The sequence below is a fragment of the Erinaceus europaeus genome, chromosome 1, assembly GCF_950295315.1.
Source record: "Erinaceus europaeus chromosome 1, mEriEur2.1, whole genome shotgun sequence".
NCBI lineage: Eukaryota > Metazoa > Chordata > Mammalia > Eulipotyphla > Erinaceidae > Erinaceus > Erinaceus europaeus.
The window spans coordinates 161,013,801-161,032,361 of NC_080162.1; positions in this window are offsets into that span (position 1 = coordinate 161,013,801).

The window sequence follows — 18,561 nt, forward strand, 5'->3', positions numbered from 1 at the left end:
GGCCGACCTGTAGACCGGGAGCCCTACTCACCCACTTCTGGCCCTGCCACTGCTCCTGCCCTTGCTCTAGTGGGTGCCCCTTCTCCCATATCCTTGCCTCACCCCCTGCCACATCCCTGGCACACCCTTACTCACAGGCCCCCAGCACTAGCCCCACCCAACCCCCAGGCAAGTGTCTAGTGCAACAGTATCAGATGCAATACCAAATGCAGTATCAGAGCTGATGAGGGCTGAGGTAAGACTGCACGTAGGTATGAAACTAAACTCCTAAAATATTGTAATATTGTAAACCAATGTTAAATTTAAAAAAAATTCCCAGTTCATGAAAGAGTAGGGTAAATATGAGCTGCTTACAATCTTACTATGTGCACTTAGCCCAGTGTGCCACTGCCAGGCCCTGAGCTGCTCACAAACTTTACCCAAAGCTGGGGATTTGGTGTAGTGATCGAGTACACCCAGGGCCCCAGGTTCGAGCCTTGGCATAGCATATGCCAGACTTGAATGCTGCTCTGCTACCTCTCTGTCTCTCTACCCACCCCACCTCATATGGATTATTAAGTAGATAAATAAGCACATCTTTCTTTTTCTTTTCTTTTTTTTTTTGCTACCAAGGTTATCTCGGGGATTTAATGGTGGCACTATGCACCCACCACTCCCAGCAGCCGTTTTTTTTTCCTTTTTTTTTTTTCTTTCATTTTAATGGGTATGACAGAGGGAAATTGAGAGGGAGGGAGGTAGAGAGGGAGAGATAAAGATAGATGCCTGTTTTCAAGTGTTCTCACTGCAGGTGGAGAGTAGGGGCTGGAATCTGGATCCTTGCCTGGTCTTTGGGCATAGTACTATGTGTGCTTAACTGGGTGCACCATTGCCTGCCCCCATTTTTTCTTCCTATTTTATTTATTTATTTGACAGGACAAAGAAAAAATTAGAGGGAAAGGTAGATAGATAGATAGATAGATAGATAGATAGATAGATAAATAGAGACCTGCTTCACTGCTCATGAAACATCCTCCCTGAAGGTAGGGAGCGGGGGCTCAAACCCAAATCTTTATGCATGGTGGTATGTGCACTTTAGTGAGTATGCCACCACTGTACCCCTCTCCCTCGCATCTTTTTTAAAAATAAAGTTTTGGCTCAATCTTAAATTGTTTAAAAATATTCATGGAAGTCCTTTTGACAATGCCCAGGGATACATAACACCTAATGCTAGGACATTTATTTTCAGTTATTTGGTATTTTAGCTCTTACTCCTATAGAAAAAAATTACTAATATTCCTTTCCTTTATTCTGTTTTTGCTGAGTGTGTAAGTCAATGCCTCAATAATGACCTATAGACCAACTTTATCTTTATGACTTCATCTCCTTCACTTCTACACACCATTCCCACTGCACTGTCCCTCTTGCTATTTCTTCACTGTCAAGTGTGCTTCTGTCCTGGTGCCCTGGAGCCTGGCCCTTGGTAATTCAATTCTCATGCACTAGTTGGGAACTTGAGTAGAAGGAAGTGGTGGCCAGTGGTGTCTAACAATTCTGTGGAAACAAGAAAGAATGTGGGACAGAAACAAACCATTAGTTGACTTCCTTTGTAGTGAAGTTAATAAGAATATGACTTTTGTGATGTTATTCAGTTATATTGTCTTTATTTATTTATTCATTTATTTATTTTTGTTTTATTTTTTATTGCCACCAGGATTATTTCTGGGGCTTGGTACCTGCACCATAAATTCACAACTCTTTTGTTTTTCTTTTTGGGGATAGAGACAGAGAGAAATCGATAGGGTGGGGAGTGACAGAGGAGAGTAAAAGTCACCTGCAGCACGCTTTACTGCTTGTGAAGCTTCCCCTGGAGGTAGAACTGAGAGCTTGAACTCGGGTCCTTGCACATGATAATGTGTGAGCTCTATCAAGTGTACCATCTCTAGCCCCCATAGTCATACTGACTCAAAAGATAAAAGTGTGGACATGGCATTGAGAGGTAAATTTTAAAATAACTACATGAATGAGAAGGTCGATCAGATAACAAAGAACAGTGATATATATATATATATATATATATATATATATATATATATATATATATATGTACGTATTTTACCATATACCATATACTAGGACCCATTATTCACTGTGGAGAATTGGGGTCCTATAAAACATGATAATAGCAATAGGGCAGGCTCTGGTGCTCATATACTGAGATATATCCTGTGACAGGTAGTTTTCTACCATTTGCTAATGGTCAATGACTCCTTATGAAATTCTCTAGTAAAATTAGTTTGGGAAGCAAACTTTGTAAATTCTCTCCCTAGCCCTGGAACTCAATTACTTCCAGTATTTTCTTTCCATGTAATAATTTAACCTCCACAGTATGGGAAATCCTTTCAAGATTCTTGGTTAGGAAGCACTGCAGACATAGGAATCATTAATATATAATTTAACATTTACTAAGACAACAAATTCAGAATGAGTGTTGTTCAAATAAAGGGAGACAATCTAACCATAGGATAACGTTTTAAAGATATCTGTCTGTGACTCTCGCTATGTGTGCTTAACCTGCTGCGCTACTGCCTGGCCCCAAAGAATTAGTTTCTTCTTCTTTTTTAAATTACATATATATATATATACTTTTTTTTTTTAACCAGCTCTGGCTTATGATGGTGTGGAGGATTAAATCTGGGACCTCAGAGCCTCAAGTATGAGAGTTATACCTACTCTCTATGGCAAAGTGGACTTTCTTTGCCCTTTAGATATTCCTCAGCACCTGATTTTTGTCATCACTGGGCTTCACTGTTCAAGGATAACTTTTTCAGATAGAGAAAACACAGACAATGAGGTAGAGAGAGAATGTGTTGGGGGTCAAGTTTGAACCTGGGACATGCATCTGACCAAGCAGCGCATTCAAGAGGTGTTGATGTGTGAATCAGCAAGAATTTGGAGGCTTATGCTAAAACAAAAGCAAAAATGTTGAAGTAGAAAACAAGAATAAGATGAGTTCTATTTCTGAAAAAGGTTACATATAGTCGATCATAAAAAGTTACTAATTCTGAGTGAAAAATATTTCAGCAACTAGGTGATCAAGAAATACCTGGGTAAATTGGAAACAAAGCAAAACCAAAGAGCAAAGGGAAAAATGGTCATTTTTGTGGATGACCTGCTGGTGGCAGCAACAGATTACAATAGTTCCTCCTCAAATTAGGAATTCCAGGCACGTTTTTAAAGTACAGAGCTTCCTGTCTTTATTAACATTTCAAGTCACATACTGCTGTTATGATAGCTATAAAAAAATTGGCAAATCACTCTGGTTATCAATATAACTGACAGGATTATTTCCACCACATTTTATATGACCAGAGTTTTACACTCATTTCCCACTCATGGGATGTTGGGGGTGGGAGGCTGAGAATTTGCCGAGTAATTAAATGAGATGCAAAGAAATATATATATATATAACCACACATAGTATAGCCCATTGAAATCAGTAACACCATAGTTTTTTTTTTCTTTCTTTTTTCTTGCTTCTAGGGTTATCTCTGGGGCTTGGTACTTGCACTATTAATCCACTTCTCCAGGAGGCCATTTCCCCCATTTTGTTGCTCTTGTTGTTATTGTCGTTGTTGTTACTATTATTGTTGGTATTGCTGTTGTTGTTGTTGGATAGGATCGAAAGAAATCGAGAGAAGAGGGGAAGACAGAGAGGGAGAGAAAGATAGATACCTGCAGACCTGCTTCACCACCTGTGAAGTGACTCCCCTGCAGGTGGGGAGCTGGGGCTTGAAGCGGGATCCTTATGCAGGCCCTTGCATTTTGTGCCATGTACACTTAAACAGCTGCACTACCACCCAGCCCCCTACAGCATAGTTCTTAACATAATTTTGTTGTAAGATGAATATAGGTTTAGTAAACTGCGTTGCACAGAATAAAATATTTTTTCTTATTAATGTTTGAGAGACCTCCAGAATATATGTTTCTTAAAATCAGATGTTACTAAATAAATATTGTCAAATAAATTTATCAAACATGTTTTCAAGTAATTTTTAAATAAAATTTTTGAAATTTATCAGTCCTCTCCCATAAACATTATTAAGGAATTTTTGACCATGAAATAACTTTGAAAAATTGGAAGTATTAATGTTTACTCCATATATAGTAGAAGATGAATGAATGTTTAGGTTGTTCTATTTATGCTTGAGGATGTGCCCACAAAGAGAAATTGAACATTTTTGTGGTTTCTGAGCTTTGGTGGAGACTTGTCTCAGGTTACTGGCCGGAGCTGGCTTTCTCAAGCAGTGACCTTGGAAGACTAGGTGTGAGTTGTTGCTATGATCAAACAGTACCACTTGGACCTAGATGCTGTTTTCTGTCTCTATGTCTGAGCCTGGTAGGCCCTTCTAATTCTGATTTGAGAGTGCTGCTGAGGAAAATGAGATAGAAGGGTTTTCTTTTGTTATGCTGTGTTAAAAAATGACTTCCTGGCTTTTCTAAAGCAAGAAAAAAAATGCTGATGCATAGAGGATGCTGAGTACCTTAAAGGTAAAAGGGAATCTGCCTAGAAATTAGATGGGATAGAGCTTAATCAGAAGAACTGTGATTGACCTGGAAAGATAAAACATAACACACACACACACACACACACACACACACACACACACACTCTCTCTCTCTCTCTCTCTCTCTCCCCCTTTCTTTTCCCCCTTTCTTCCTCCCTCCTTTCCCTCTTCCCTCCCTTCCTCCCTTCCTATTTTCCTCCTTCCCTCCTTTCCTTCTTCCCTTCCTCCAGTCCTTCTATCCTCTTATCTTTCCTTCCTGATGAAAACAGACAGAAATTGAGAGGGAAAGGGGTGATAGGGAGAAAAAGACACCTGCAGCAGTGTTTTACCACTTGTGAAGCTTCCCTCCCACAGGGGACGAGGGGGGCTTGAACCTGGATCCTTGTGTGCTCAACTGGATGCACTACTGCCTGGCTCCTAGAATATTTATGGCACCAGGTATATGCCTAGTACATGCAAATTAAATGAAAAAATGAATAGGAAAAATGATAGGATGCAAAATAATTCTTTTTTTTTTCTTCATTAAGAAACCCAATGTCTTCTCACATTCGCTCATTTGTTCAATATTTTAAAGATATTCTAGGGCAGGCGTAGATAGCATAATTGTTATGCAAAGGGACACTCATGCCTGAGGTTTCAAAGGTCCAGATTCAATTCCCCTGCATCACCAAGAACCAAGAGATGATCAGTGCTCTGGTGAGGAAAAAAAACAAAAATATATATAATAATATATCATATTATATTACATATATTATATGTTACATTATATATATTCTAATTTACTAATTTTTAAAAATAATTTATTGGGGAATTAATGTTTTACATTCAACAGTAAATACAATAGTTTGTACATGCATAACATTTCCCAGATTCCCATTTAACAATACAACCCCCACTATTTCATTCATCATCTTTCATGGACCTGTATTCTCCCCACCCACCCATCCACCCCAGAGTCTTTTACTTTGGTGTAATACTCCAATTTCATTTCAGGTTCGACTTGTGTTTTCTTTTCTAATCTTGTTTTTTAACTTCGGCCTGAGAGTGAGATCATCCCATATTCATCCTTCTGTTTATGACTTATTTCACTCAACATGATTTTTTCAAGGTCCATCCAAGATTGGCTGAAAACGGTGAAGTCACCATTTTTTACAGCTGAGCAGTATTCCATTGTGTATATATACCACAACTTGCTCAGCCACTCATCTGTTGTTGGACACCTGGGTTGCTTCCAGGTTTTGGCTATTACAAATTGTGCTGCCAAGAACATATGTGTACACAGATCTTTTTGGATGGATGTATTGGGTTCCTTAGGATATATCCCCAGGAGAGGAATTGCAGGGTCATAGGGTAGGTCCATTTCTAGCCTTCTGAGAGTTCTCCAGACTGTTTTCCACAGAGGTTGGACCAATTTACATTCCCACCAGCAGTGCAGGAGGGTTCCTTTGACCCCACACCCTTTCCAGCATTTGCTGCTGTTACCTGTTCTGATGTATGACATTCTCACAGAAGTGAAGTGATATCTCATTGTTGTCTTGATTTGCATTTCTCTGACAATCAGAGACTTGGAGCATTTTTTCATGTGTTTCTCGGCCTTTTGGATCTCTTCTGTGGTGAATATTCTGTCCATGTCCTCCCCCCATTTTTGGATGGGGTTATTTGTTGTCTTGTTGTTGAGTCTGGCAAACTCTTTATATATGTTGGTTATTAAACTCTTATCTGATGTATGGCATGTAAAGATCTTCTCCCATTCTGTGAGGGGTCTCTTGGTTTGGGTAGTGGTTTCTTTTGCTGTGAAGAAGCTTTTTAATTTGATGTAGTCCCATAGGTTTATACTTGCCTTAGTCTTCCTTGTAATTGGATTCGTTTCATTGAAAATGTCTTTAAAATTCATGCGGAAAAGAGTTCTGCCAATATTTTCCTCTAAGTATTTGATAGTTTCTGGTCTAACATCCAAGTCCTTGATCCACTTGGAATTTACTTTTGTATTTGGTGAAATACAGTGATTCAGTTTCATTCTTCTGCATGTTTCAACCAATTGTTTCCAACACCATTTGTTGAAGAGACTCTGCTTTCCCCATGTAATAGTCTGAGCCCCTTTGTCAAAGATTAGATGTCCATACATGTAGGGCCTCATTTCTGGGCTCTCAATTCTATTCCACTGGTCAGTGTGTCTGTTCATGTTCCAGTACCAAGCAGTTTTGATGACAATGGCCCTATAATATAGTTTGAGATCTGGGAGTGTGATGCCTCCGGTTCTGTTCTTTTTTCTCAAGATTGTTTTGGCAATTCTAGGTCTTTTCTGGTTCCAGATAAACATTTGTAGCATTTGTTCTATTCTCCTAAAAAATGTGCTTGGGATCTTGATGGGGATAGCATTAAATTTGTAGATGGCTCTGGGTAATATATTCATTTTGATGATGCTAATTCTACCAACCCATGAACATGGAATATCTTTCCACTTCTTTGTGTCTTTTTCAATTTCTTTGAGTAGTGACTCATAATTTTCAGTATACAAGTCTTTCACTTCTTTGGTTAGGTTTACTCCTAGATATTTTATTGTTTTTGTTGCTATAGAAAAAGGAATTGATTTCTGGATTTCAATTTCTTCTAACTTAGTGTTTGCATAGAGGAATGCCACTGACTTTTGAATGTTAATTTTATAGCCTGACACATTACTGTATTGCCTGATGATTTCCAAAAGCTTCTTGCTGGATTCCTTAGGTTTTTCCATGTATACTATCATGTCATCTGCAAATAAGGAGAGTTTGACTTCTTCTCTTCCAATCTGTATGCCTTTAATTCCTTGCTCCTGCCTGATTGCTATGGCAAGAACTTCCAACACTATGTTGAATAGTAATGGTGATAGTGGGCAGCCCTGTCTAGTACCTGATCTGAGGGGAAATGCTTCCAGTTTTTCACCATTGAGTATGATGTTGGCTGTAGGTTTGCTATATATAGACTCCACTATCTTCAGGAATTTTCCATCTATTCCCATTTTGTTAGTGTTTTGATCATAAAGGGATGTTGTATTTTGTCAAAGACTTTCTCTGCATCTATTGATATGACCATGTGGTTTTTGGTCTTGCTTTTGTTGATGTGATGGATCACATTGATTGACTTACGTATATTAAACCAACCTTGCATGCCTGGGATAAACCCCACTTGGTCATGATGAACAATCTTTTTGATATGCTGCTGTATCCGGTTGGCTAGAATTTTGTTCAGTATTTTAGCATCTATGTTCATCAGAGATATTGGTCTGTAGTTTTCTTTTTTGGTTGTGTCCCTGTCTGCTTTTGGTATCAGGGTGATGTTGGCTTCATAGAAGCTGGCAGGGAGTATTCCAGTGTCTTCAATCTTCTGGAAGACTTTTAAAAGTAGAGGTATTAGTTCTTCTTTGAAAGTTTTGTAGAATTCATTTGTAAAACCATCTGGTCCAGGACTTTTATTTTTGGGAAGATTTTTGATAACTGTTTCAATTTCATTAGCTGTGATGGGCCTGTTCATGTTATCCACTTCCTCTTTACTTAGTTTTGGAAGTTGGTAGGTATCTAGGAAATCATTCATTTCTTCCATGTTCTCTAGCTTGGTGGCATATAGTTGTTCATAGAAGCCTCGCATGATATGTTGAATTTCTGCAGTGTCTGTTATGATATCTCCTCTTTCATTTACTATCCAATTTATTTGGGTCTTCTCCCTTTTTTGTTTTGTGAGTCTGGCTAAAGGTTTGTCGATTTTGTTTACTCTTTCGAAGAACCAACATTTACTTTCATTGATCTTTTGTATGGTTTTCCTATTCTCAATGTTATTTATTTCTGCCCTAACTTTATTGATTTCTGTCCTTCTGGTTGCTTTAGGATTCCTTTGTTTTTCTTCTTCTAGGTCTTTAAGATGTGCAATCAGGCTGTTTATTTGTGCTTTTTCTTGTTTCCTAATGTGTGCTTGTATAGCTATGAACTTCCCTTTTAGGACTGCTTTAGCTGTGTCCCAAATATTTTGATAGCTTGTGTCTTCATTTTCATTGAACTCTTGAAACATTTTGATTTCTTCCTTGATTTCCTCCTTGACCCACAAGTTGTTAAGAAGTGTACTGTTGAGCTTCCACATTTTGGCACTGTTACTAATCTTTTGTTGATTGTTAAGTGTTAGTTTAATTCCACTGTGGTCTGAGAAGATGCTTGGGATGATTTCAGTGCTCTTGAATTGGCTGATGCTGTCTTTGTGGCCTAACATATGGTCTATCCTTGAGAATGACCCATGTGGATTTGAGTAAAATGTGTATTCCAGTTTCTTGGGATGAATGACTCTGAAAATGTCCAATAGTTCTAGTTTATCTATCTCTTCATTTAGCTCCCTTATGTCTTTACTGATTTTCTTCCTGGGTGATCTGTCAAGTTGAGATAGTGGGGTGTTGAAGTCCCCTACTATGATTGTGTTACTGTTAATATATTGCTGTAGCTCTTTCAGTAGAAGTTTGATGTATTTAGATGGCTTCTCATTGGGTGCATAGATATTAATAATTGTTAAGTCCTCTTGATTGACTGATCCTCTGAGCATTAAATAGTGTCCATTCCTATCTTTTTTAATCTTATCTATTTTAAAGTCTATCATGTCAGATATGAGAATAGCTGTTCCTGCCCTTTTTTGTGGGCCATTGGCTTGTATGATAGTTTTCCATCCTTTCACTTTAAGTCTGTGTTTGTCTTGTTGAGTTAGGTGAGTTTCCTGTAGACAACATATTGTTGGGTTGTGTTTTCTGATCCATCTTCCTACTCTGTGTCTTTTAATAGGTGAATTCAGGCCATTGACATTTATTGATATCAAAGATTGAAGATATTTTAACGCCATTCTTGAAGAGTTTTAGAGTGTTTTGATATATGTCCTATTTGTGGTGGTCTGGTTGTTTATAGGAGACCTTTCAGAACTTCTTTCAGGGCAGGCTTGGTGATGGTTGCTTCCTTCAACTGTTGCTTGTCTGAGAAGGTTTTGATGCTTCCATCTAGTCTGAGTGACAGTCTAGCAGGATATAGTATTCTTGGCTGAAAGCCTTTCTCATTGAGCACTCGATAGATATCTTGCCACTCTCTTCTGGCCTGTAGTGTTTGTATGGAGAAGTCTGCTGCTAATCTTATGGGTTTTCCTTCGTAGGTGACTCTTTGTTTTTCTCTTGCAGCCTTGAGGATCCTTTCTTTATCCTTATTCCTTTCCATTCTAAGTATGACATGTCTTGGTGTCTTTAGGTCTGGGTCAATTCTGTTTGGGACCCTCTGGGCTTCTTGAATCTTTATGTCTTTGGTGTTGTCTAGACTAGAGAAATTTTCAGCTTTATTTTCAGCATGAAATTTTCATGCTTTATTCCTCTCCTTCTCTTTCTTCCTCTGGTAAGCCAATAATGCGTATATTGTTTCTTTTGAAGTCATCCCATAGGACTCTGTTGTTGTTTTCAGCACCTCTTAATCTCTTTTTGAGATCTCTTACTTCTTTTTTAGTTGTCTCTAATTCATCCTCAATCTTGCTAATTCGGTCTTCAGCCTCATAGATTCTATTCTCTCTGCCCTCTACTGCTTTCTGGAGTTCATCTATTTTGTTGCCCTGCTCTGATACTGTTTTAGCTTGTTCAGCTAGTTGCCTTCTTAGCTCAGTGATTTCAGCTTTCAGCTCTCTAATAACCATGAGATAATTAGACTTCTCTTCCGTATTCTCATTTGTTGTTCCTGCATTTCTGATTAAAAATTTTTCAAATTCTTTACTCACTCCTGTTATTATTTCCTTAGCTAATGTTTGGATGTTGAACTCGTTGTTTTGTGCTTCACCCTCTGGAGGACTTTTAGCTGGACTCTTGTCCTGGTTCGAGTCTCCAATATTTTTTCTTGTTGTTTTAACCATTTTATATATTATGTTATGATTTCCCTTTATCAGTACTTTTCAAATTATTGATCACTATTGCCTGGATTGACTTGTGTCTAAGTAATTTAATTAAAGGGTTTACCGTGGTGGAAGTTAACAGTTTTTTCAATCCCTGAGTTGGAGCTCAGTGGTGTAAAAGCCTCTTTTTTTTTCTTCCCTGTAGGCTATGGGAGCCTGAGGGCTTTTAAACTGCCAATAGGCTTCTTAGCTTAATCACTGACTCCTGACCAAGAGATAAAGCAGGGTGTGGCAGAGATAATCCAGTGGTTATGCAAAGAGACTTTCACAGCCCCTCAGCTATGCCACCGAGGTATAGGTCTTCTCCTGAGTTTCCCAGTTAGATCTCTGTCCCCTCGTGTCCCTCCCTGTTGCTGCTCCAGATTCTGAGGGTAGTAGCAATGGAGACTCAGAGTTGCACTTGGTGAGTCTCTGGGGAGACCTTTCCTCCCTTCAACTGTCCCCTTGTTGTGTAGCAGACTGGAGGTGGTGTCTCCACTGATAAACTGTTGAACTGTTAGCAGTCACTTAATCTCTCCTTAGGCTCCTCTCTGTCACCAGCCACGCGTGTTTGTACTCACGGGTGATTTACTGGGTTCCTGTGGTCATTCTAGTCCTGTCTTGTTTCGGTCCGGGTGGTCTCCTTTGGTATTCCTAGTTGATCCAGGAGCGGAGAGGGAGGAGAGAAAGTGATCTGCTGCTCGTAGCTCTGCCTCCCTTACTTAATTTTTGTACTTTGTTTTTCAGTATCTAGATTCATAGATAATCATTTTCACCCCTACAGGTTCTATCATCTATATAATTTGACATAAGGAAAGAGTCCATAATCTAAGTTGAGGAAAATAGTTGGTCTATTGTAGCAACCCTTAAAAAAATCCATTATTTCTCTGTTGGTGTAATATGTCATCTGTATCCTACAATTTTATTTATTGACTTTTATATATTTAAAATTATTTTATTTATTGAATAGAGACAGGGAAATCAAGAGGGAAGGAAGGGATAGTGAGGGAGAAAGAAAGAGAATCACTTGCAGAACTGCTTTACTGTTTGTGAAACTTTCCACCTCTAGCTGGGGACAGAGGTCTTGAACCTGAGTCCTTGCACATGTACGCTCTAGAGGCTTTGACACAGCCATACACCTTTTCATGTTTTCTGTTGATTTCTTTGTTCTTGAATTTAGATGTGGTATACAGATTGCTATTGATTTATAAAATTTGTTCACATTTATTAGAGCAATTTTTCTTGTGCTTTTAAAATTGCTAATTCTGTATTACTATTTTTGGGTAGGTTTTAAAATTACTTTAGAAAATGATTTTGAGTATTATTTATAGTATTATCCCAGGAAGGTGGGATATTTCTTTAAATAGTTGTGACTTATAAAAGATATATCTACTTATTTTAGGGGTGGGAGAAAGAGAGAGAAAACATCATTTTGTTGGTATTATTATTATTTATTGCCACCGAGGTTATCACTGGGGCTCAGCATTTGTTATTTTATGTAGTTCTGGGGATTGAATCTAGGGTCCCATGAATGTATGGCATGCACTGTACACTGAGACACACCCTCAGTCTAAGTGTATTTTTTTTTTGTATGTGGAAGAAAAAACTTACACCCACCTGCAGGGGGGTCGCTTCACAAGTGGTGAAGCAGCTCTGCAGGTGTCTATCTTTCTCTCACTCTCTATCCCCCCTCCCCTCTCAATTTCTCTTTGTCCTGTCTAATAAAATGAAAAAAAAGAAAAAAAATGTACATATCACTGGTACCCTTAATTCATATCTTTGTAGTCAGTCTTCCTTCCCAGAGCAGCCTTCCTAATTAAGTTATTTAAATAGCATACTCCTGCTTCTTTTTGTAACTTTATGTATTTTTTTCTTTATAGCAGTTCCTATCTAGTATGCATATTTGTTTCTACTGATATTTATACAGTATTTCTCTCCCCCATAGAATAGCTTTCTGTGAGCAATGAGTCTCGTGTCCTGTTAATTGTTCATTCCCAGGTTGGAACACATTCTAGTGTGCTCAGCACAACCTAGCAGGGATATATGTTAGATGAATTGTACCCACTACCCATCTCTCTTAATTTTGCAATATTTGTTACAGATTTTCTTAATGAAAGAAAAAAATACAGATACAGTTTAAGTCTATGATTTATTACCAGTTCTCCGCCTCCTCCTCTTCTTCTTTTCCTTTTTAGCTGAATCAGAATTTGTAGTTTGTCTTTTATTTTTGATAAGTGTCATATTCTTTTACCTCACATTTTTGTGATTTGAACACTATGTAGAACGAGCTGCTCTCATTTTACAGTTTCAGGGAGTAAGTGTATATAGCAATAAGTAAATGTACATGTGTACTATGCATGTATAGACACAGATTGCCCAGCTTTACTCAAAAATTGAGCCATACCACTTTGTTTTTATGAAAGAGCTTTGTTAGTACTGAAAGAAATCTGAAGAGGAATTTCACTACCAGAGTTTTGTGTCCCCATCCCCTCCATTGGAAACTGCAGTGGCTCTCCCAAGGTCACAGATATGGGTTGACTATTATTTTATTGTCTATCCATATGTATTTTTGCCCTTTTTTTCCTATGGTTCTACCTTCTCTTTCTCTCTAAGTCATACCTATACTTATTAGTACTATGTCTGAATATCTTTCTTTTTTTTTGTTTTTAGTGCAATGGTGGAATCCACCTCATTAGATACATAAAGCATGTGCTCCATCACTGGATCCTTTCTTGCCCTGAAGTCACAAAGAGAGTTTACAATTTCTTTTAAAATTTTAAGATTCATTTTGGGTATTTCATTCACCTGGAATTGATTTTTACAAGTCAAGTGGGATAGCAATCTATGTGATTATTCCTGTTTGCCTAACTAATTGTCCTAAAAACATTTGTTGAAGACTTTAATCTCTTCCATACTGGAATGTAATGTTGCTTCTGTCATAATTCAAGTTTCCCACAGTTGCACAGATAAATTCTACGATTTGCATTCTTTTATAAATATTTGTTTGCTAGCCTAGCCCTGAAGAAACACAACATGTTTTTAGTTAATATAACTTTGGAATAAGTCTTGACATGTGAGTGGAAAGTCTCACCCTTTTGGTTTAAAAATTGCAATGAATTGTTCTTGATCTTTTTCTCTATTTCATGCATTTTAATTTTAATTTCAGCTTACAGCTGTACAGAGCCATTAACATTGGTTTTTGGTTATTCATTCCCAATTTAATTCATTTTTATAGTCAGAGGGATGTTTTAATAAAACTTTGAAAAGATCTCACCATACTAGACAACCACTACATGTCTATTTTCTTGGATTTTGTGTACACATTAAGTTTTATCTTTTTAATAATAATCCTGGTTATCTCTTCTTGACTAGGATAGTTTCTGCTCTCTGTCCCCCTTCCACTTGCCCTTAGACTCCCCTCCTTCTTTTTGTTTCAGTTATTAAGAAATAAAATCTAGGGGGTGGGTGGTGGAATACCTGGTTGAGAACACATAGTACAGTGTGCAAGGACCAGAGTTCAAGCCCCTGGTCTCCAACTGCAGGAGGGAAGCTTCACAAGCAATGAAGCAGTGCTGTAGATATCTCTTTCCCACCCTCTCCCCCTTCCCTCTAAGTTTCTCTCTTTCATTTTATCTCAAATAAAATAAAAAACTTAAAATTAAAAGAAAAAATCCTAGCAAATAGAATGGCCTCTACTATGACCTCACTACTTTCCCCAGAAATATTTAATATCCTGAGTTTGATACTTGCTTCCATACTGTTTTCATACTTTTTCTATACATGTATTTTCCCACAGAGTCTCTATAGTGCTATTTTGCAGGCTTTAAAGCTCTGTATCAGTGTTGTAATGGTGTGAGTATGCATTCATACTCCTCTTTCTACTCTGCACATTTAAAAAAATTATCCATGTTGACATAAGTAGCTCTGGCATTTCATTTTAGTTGCTGTGTAGTAATGTAAACATACCACAATTTAGGTCCCCTGAGATAGAGCATATGTTCACACGTGTTCATAAACCAGGGAAAAATAAATACCTGAAAGCAGAAGTACACAAAAGTCTGCAGTGAGTACCCCCCACCCCCAACACTTCATCTGCACTATTCCAGCTTTTAGGTCCATAATTGTTCAACAATTTGTTTGGCTTTGTATGTTAACTCTCTTTTCAGCCACAAGGTTCCAGAGGCCAGCAGGATGCCGACCAGACTTCCCTGGACTGACGACCCCACCAATGTGTCCTGGAGCTCTGCTTCCCTAGAGACCCACCTTACTAGGGAAAGAGAGAGGCAGGCTGGGAGTATGGACCAACCAGTCAACGCCCATGTTCAGCGGGGAAGCAATTACAGAAGCCAGACCTTCCACCTTCTACAACCCACAATGACCCTGGGTCCATACTCCCAGAGGGACAGAGAATGGGAAAGCTATCAGGGGAGGGGATGGGATATGGAGACCGGGTGGTGGGAATTGTGTGGAGTTGTACCCCTCCTATCCTACGGTTTTGTTAATTAATCCTTTCTTAAATAAATAAATAAATAAATAAAAGAATCAGTGATGATGAGGAGCTCCAGTGGTGCAATTGGTTAGCGTGCGGTACTTATACAGAATCAGTGATGATGAGCATACTATACTTTTTTTACTTTAAAAATAAGACATTACCTCACCTGCAGGGGGTCGCTTCACAGGCGGAGAAGCAGGTCTGCAGGTGTCTATCTTTCTCTTCCCCTCTCTGTCTTCCCCTCCTCTTCATTTCTCTCTGTTTTATCCAACAATGACGATATCAATAACAACAATAAAACAAGGCAAAAAAGGGAATAAATAAATAAATATTAAAAATATTTAAAAAAATAAGACATTTATCATTGAGTAAGAAGCTTGCTTTAAGAATTTGGTTGATTCCCAAATTTTTAGATTAAAAGCATTCCATTCTCAGTCTGTGAGGAGATATAGTAAGTTCAATTCCCACCACCAGAGTTCCATAGCCCATCACCTCCATTGGAAGCTTTCCTATTCTTTACCCCTCTGGGAGTATGGACCCAGGATCTCACTTTGAGGTGCAGAAGGTGGAAGGTCTGGGCTTCTGTAATTGCTTCTCTGCTGGACATGGGTGTTGGCAGCTCCATCCATACTCTCAGCCTGTTTCTGTCTTTCCCTAGTGGGGCAGGGCTTTTTTTTTTTTTTAATTAAATTTATTTGTTTATTACAAGAACTTAGTGTACTGCTCAGATCTACTATAATGTAATGGGCCAGGTATTAGACCTGGTGTTTCTGGGTCTTCAGGCATGTAAAATTTTGTGTTTTGGTAGGCCAGATTATTTTCCCAGTTCCAGCTTTATCCCTCCTCCTCCACCCTGCCACCACCACCTCCTTTTCTTTCTTCCCCCTTTCCCACTGCTTCTTTCTCTTCCTTTTCCTCCCTCTCCTCCTCCTCATTCACTCTACTTGGGGGAAATGTTGATTTGCAAAATGTTCTGTGCTTCTCCCCATAATGGGTTTCAGTGCACCAAGGTAAACATGTAAGTAACCTCCCAAAGGGGAAATGACCTAAAATACTAGGCTCACCTCTCTGAAATTCTGTCTTCTCTTGGATGTTTGTTATATAAATCTTCACTACCTTCTTAACCTCTTTGATATGCTCAAATGGACTTATTTTGTCAAGGTAGGTTATTGAATTCATCATTGTAAATACTTCTGAAGTTATTAATGAGGCATATATACACATACACTAAATTGCACACACACACACAATGTATGCTTTTATGAGCTTTGACACAAGTGTCTAAGGATGAACCAGTATCATTATCAAAGTAATAAATATAATCATCACCTGCTCAAGTTTTCTCTTTCATTTTATAATCTTCCTTCCTTTGCTATGCCCTTTCTCACTGTAAACTAGTATGCATATTCTAAAGTTTTATACAATGAAATATAATACTTACTCTCTTTTGGTCTAGATTCTTCTACTTAGGATAAACACCTTATGATTCATTTATATTATTGCTTATAGTTCATTACTTTGTTGTTTCGTGGATGGAAATACCCACTATTTGCTTAACCATTAATGTATTGATGGACATTTGGTTTGTTTTCAGTTTGAGATTCTTACAAATAAAACTGATCTAGACATTTATGTGAAAGACTTTGTGCAGACATAATACTTTTGTTTCTTTTATATATATATTTAGGAATAGAATCATTAGGTCCTCAGAGAGGTGTGTATTAAATAATATTTTGCTTTGTTAGCTCAGTAGGATATTTGCTTGAATACCCTAGTACAGTTATAAGAAGGAGTATTGCCCATATTTTATTCTTAAAATTTTATAGCTTTTATTTATCCCTATTAAAAATTTAATTCCTATGAAATTTATGTTGGTGTGAAAAGTATATTAATTTTTCTCCAGGTGATTACTCAACTGTGCTAATATCTTTAGCTTCTTATATCTGACAACAGTATAGATTGATACTGAAAGCATACTCTTAACTCTCAAAAGATCATGGAGATAGTGTAGTGGTTGTATACTAGACTTTCATGCCTGGGGCCTTGAATCCCCAGGTTTAATCCCTGGTAGCACCATAAACCAAAGCTGAGCAGTGCTCTGGTCTTCTGGTATCTCTCTTCTTTCTCTAGCTCTCTCAAGCTCTCACTAAAATAAAATAAATAAATCTTTAAAAAAATTATCAGAATACTGGAGGATTTGAATGTCTTGTTAACCAGAATAAATAGTATCAAATTTTTAGGATACTTGCTAAGTCAACATGGAAGTTACCCATTCTGTAAGGAAACATTAATTATGGCTATTTCGAGAATATTTTTGTTATACTGAATGGAAGAATGGAAATGAAAAGACATTTTAACTTCAAATATTTATCTCAGGAAATAACATTATAAAGTTTGCATTTTCCTCAATAATAATTTTGAAACTTTGGGGAAAAAAGTTTGAGTTTTATCATGTAAATTAAGTGTAAAGTGAGGGTAAAAATGAATGGTTTTTCAAATAGAGCTATGTAAAAAATAAAGTATAATTAATGTAATCCTTTCATATGATTCATGGTATAGGAACAAAGATAATTTCTATTTTTTAATTTCTCAGTGATTTTTCATATTAAGGTAACTCATCCATGAAGAAACAAAAATTTATATTTGTCCAGTGGAAAAAGACATTATCGTTGTTAGCTCTTTTAGATGCCACTTGATTTTTAAAGTGCATATGGTGTGACTATTTTGATTGCTAAGTTAATAAAGACAATTCTTGAGTATTGTTATTTTAGGCTGCAACCTTATTATAATTGCTAATGAAGGGAAGGGATGGAAAGGGTAATAATTTCTGTTCAAGAATCCTATATTATACCTGGGGTTTGAAATATTAAGTATTTCATGAGGAAATTAACTTAATATAATGCATACTTTTTAAAAACTGCAAATTTGCTTTAAGAATATTACCTGAATTCATTTTTTCAAATATTACAAACTCCATTTAAACAACTCATTTAGCTCACATGTATTATTGTACATATTCAAAGGATTTACCTTGTGGAAGTTCCTATTTTTGTATATTTGAACACTTTTTTTTCCCCAAGAGAGCCTCCTTGCTTCAACTTATGTAAACTTTAAATCCTGAGAAAATGTGAATTTATTTATCTTGTGACTATTGTGTATTTGTATGTCTCTGGGTATATTATATAAATTCTTATCTCAGTTTCCTCATTTTAAAATGGGAATACTAACTCAATTATCAGGTTGTTTGAAGATTAAGGGCAATTAAGTACTGTTACAAATGTTATGTACAACCCCTGATACATACTAGGTACCTATTAAATGGTAGTTATTTTTTTATTTTATTTATTTTTTTAACTTTTTTTTGCCCTTGTTTTATTGTTGTGGTTATTATTATTGTTGTTATTGATGTCATCATCATTGTTGGATAAGACAGAGAGAAATGGAGAGAGGAGGGGAAGACAGAGAGGAGGAGAGAAAGACAGACACCTGCAGACCTGCTTCACCCATCTGTGAAGCAACTCCCCTGCAGGTGGGGAGGTGGGTGCTCGAACTGGGATCCTTATGCCGGTCCTTCCACTTTGCACCACGTGCGCTTAACCCACTGTGCTACCGCCCTAC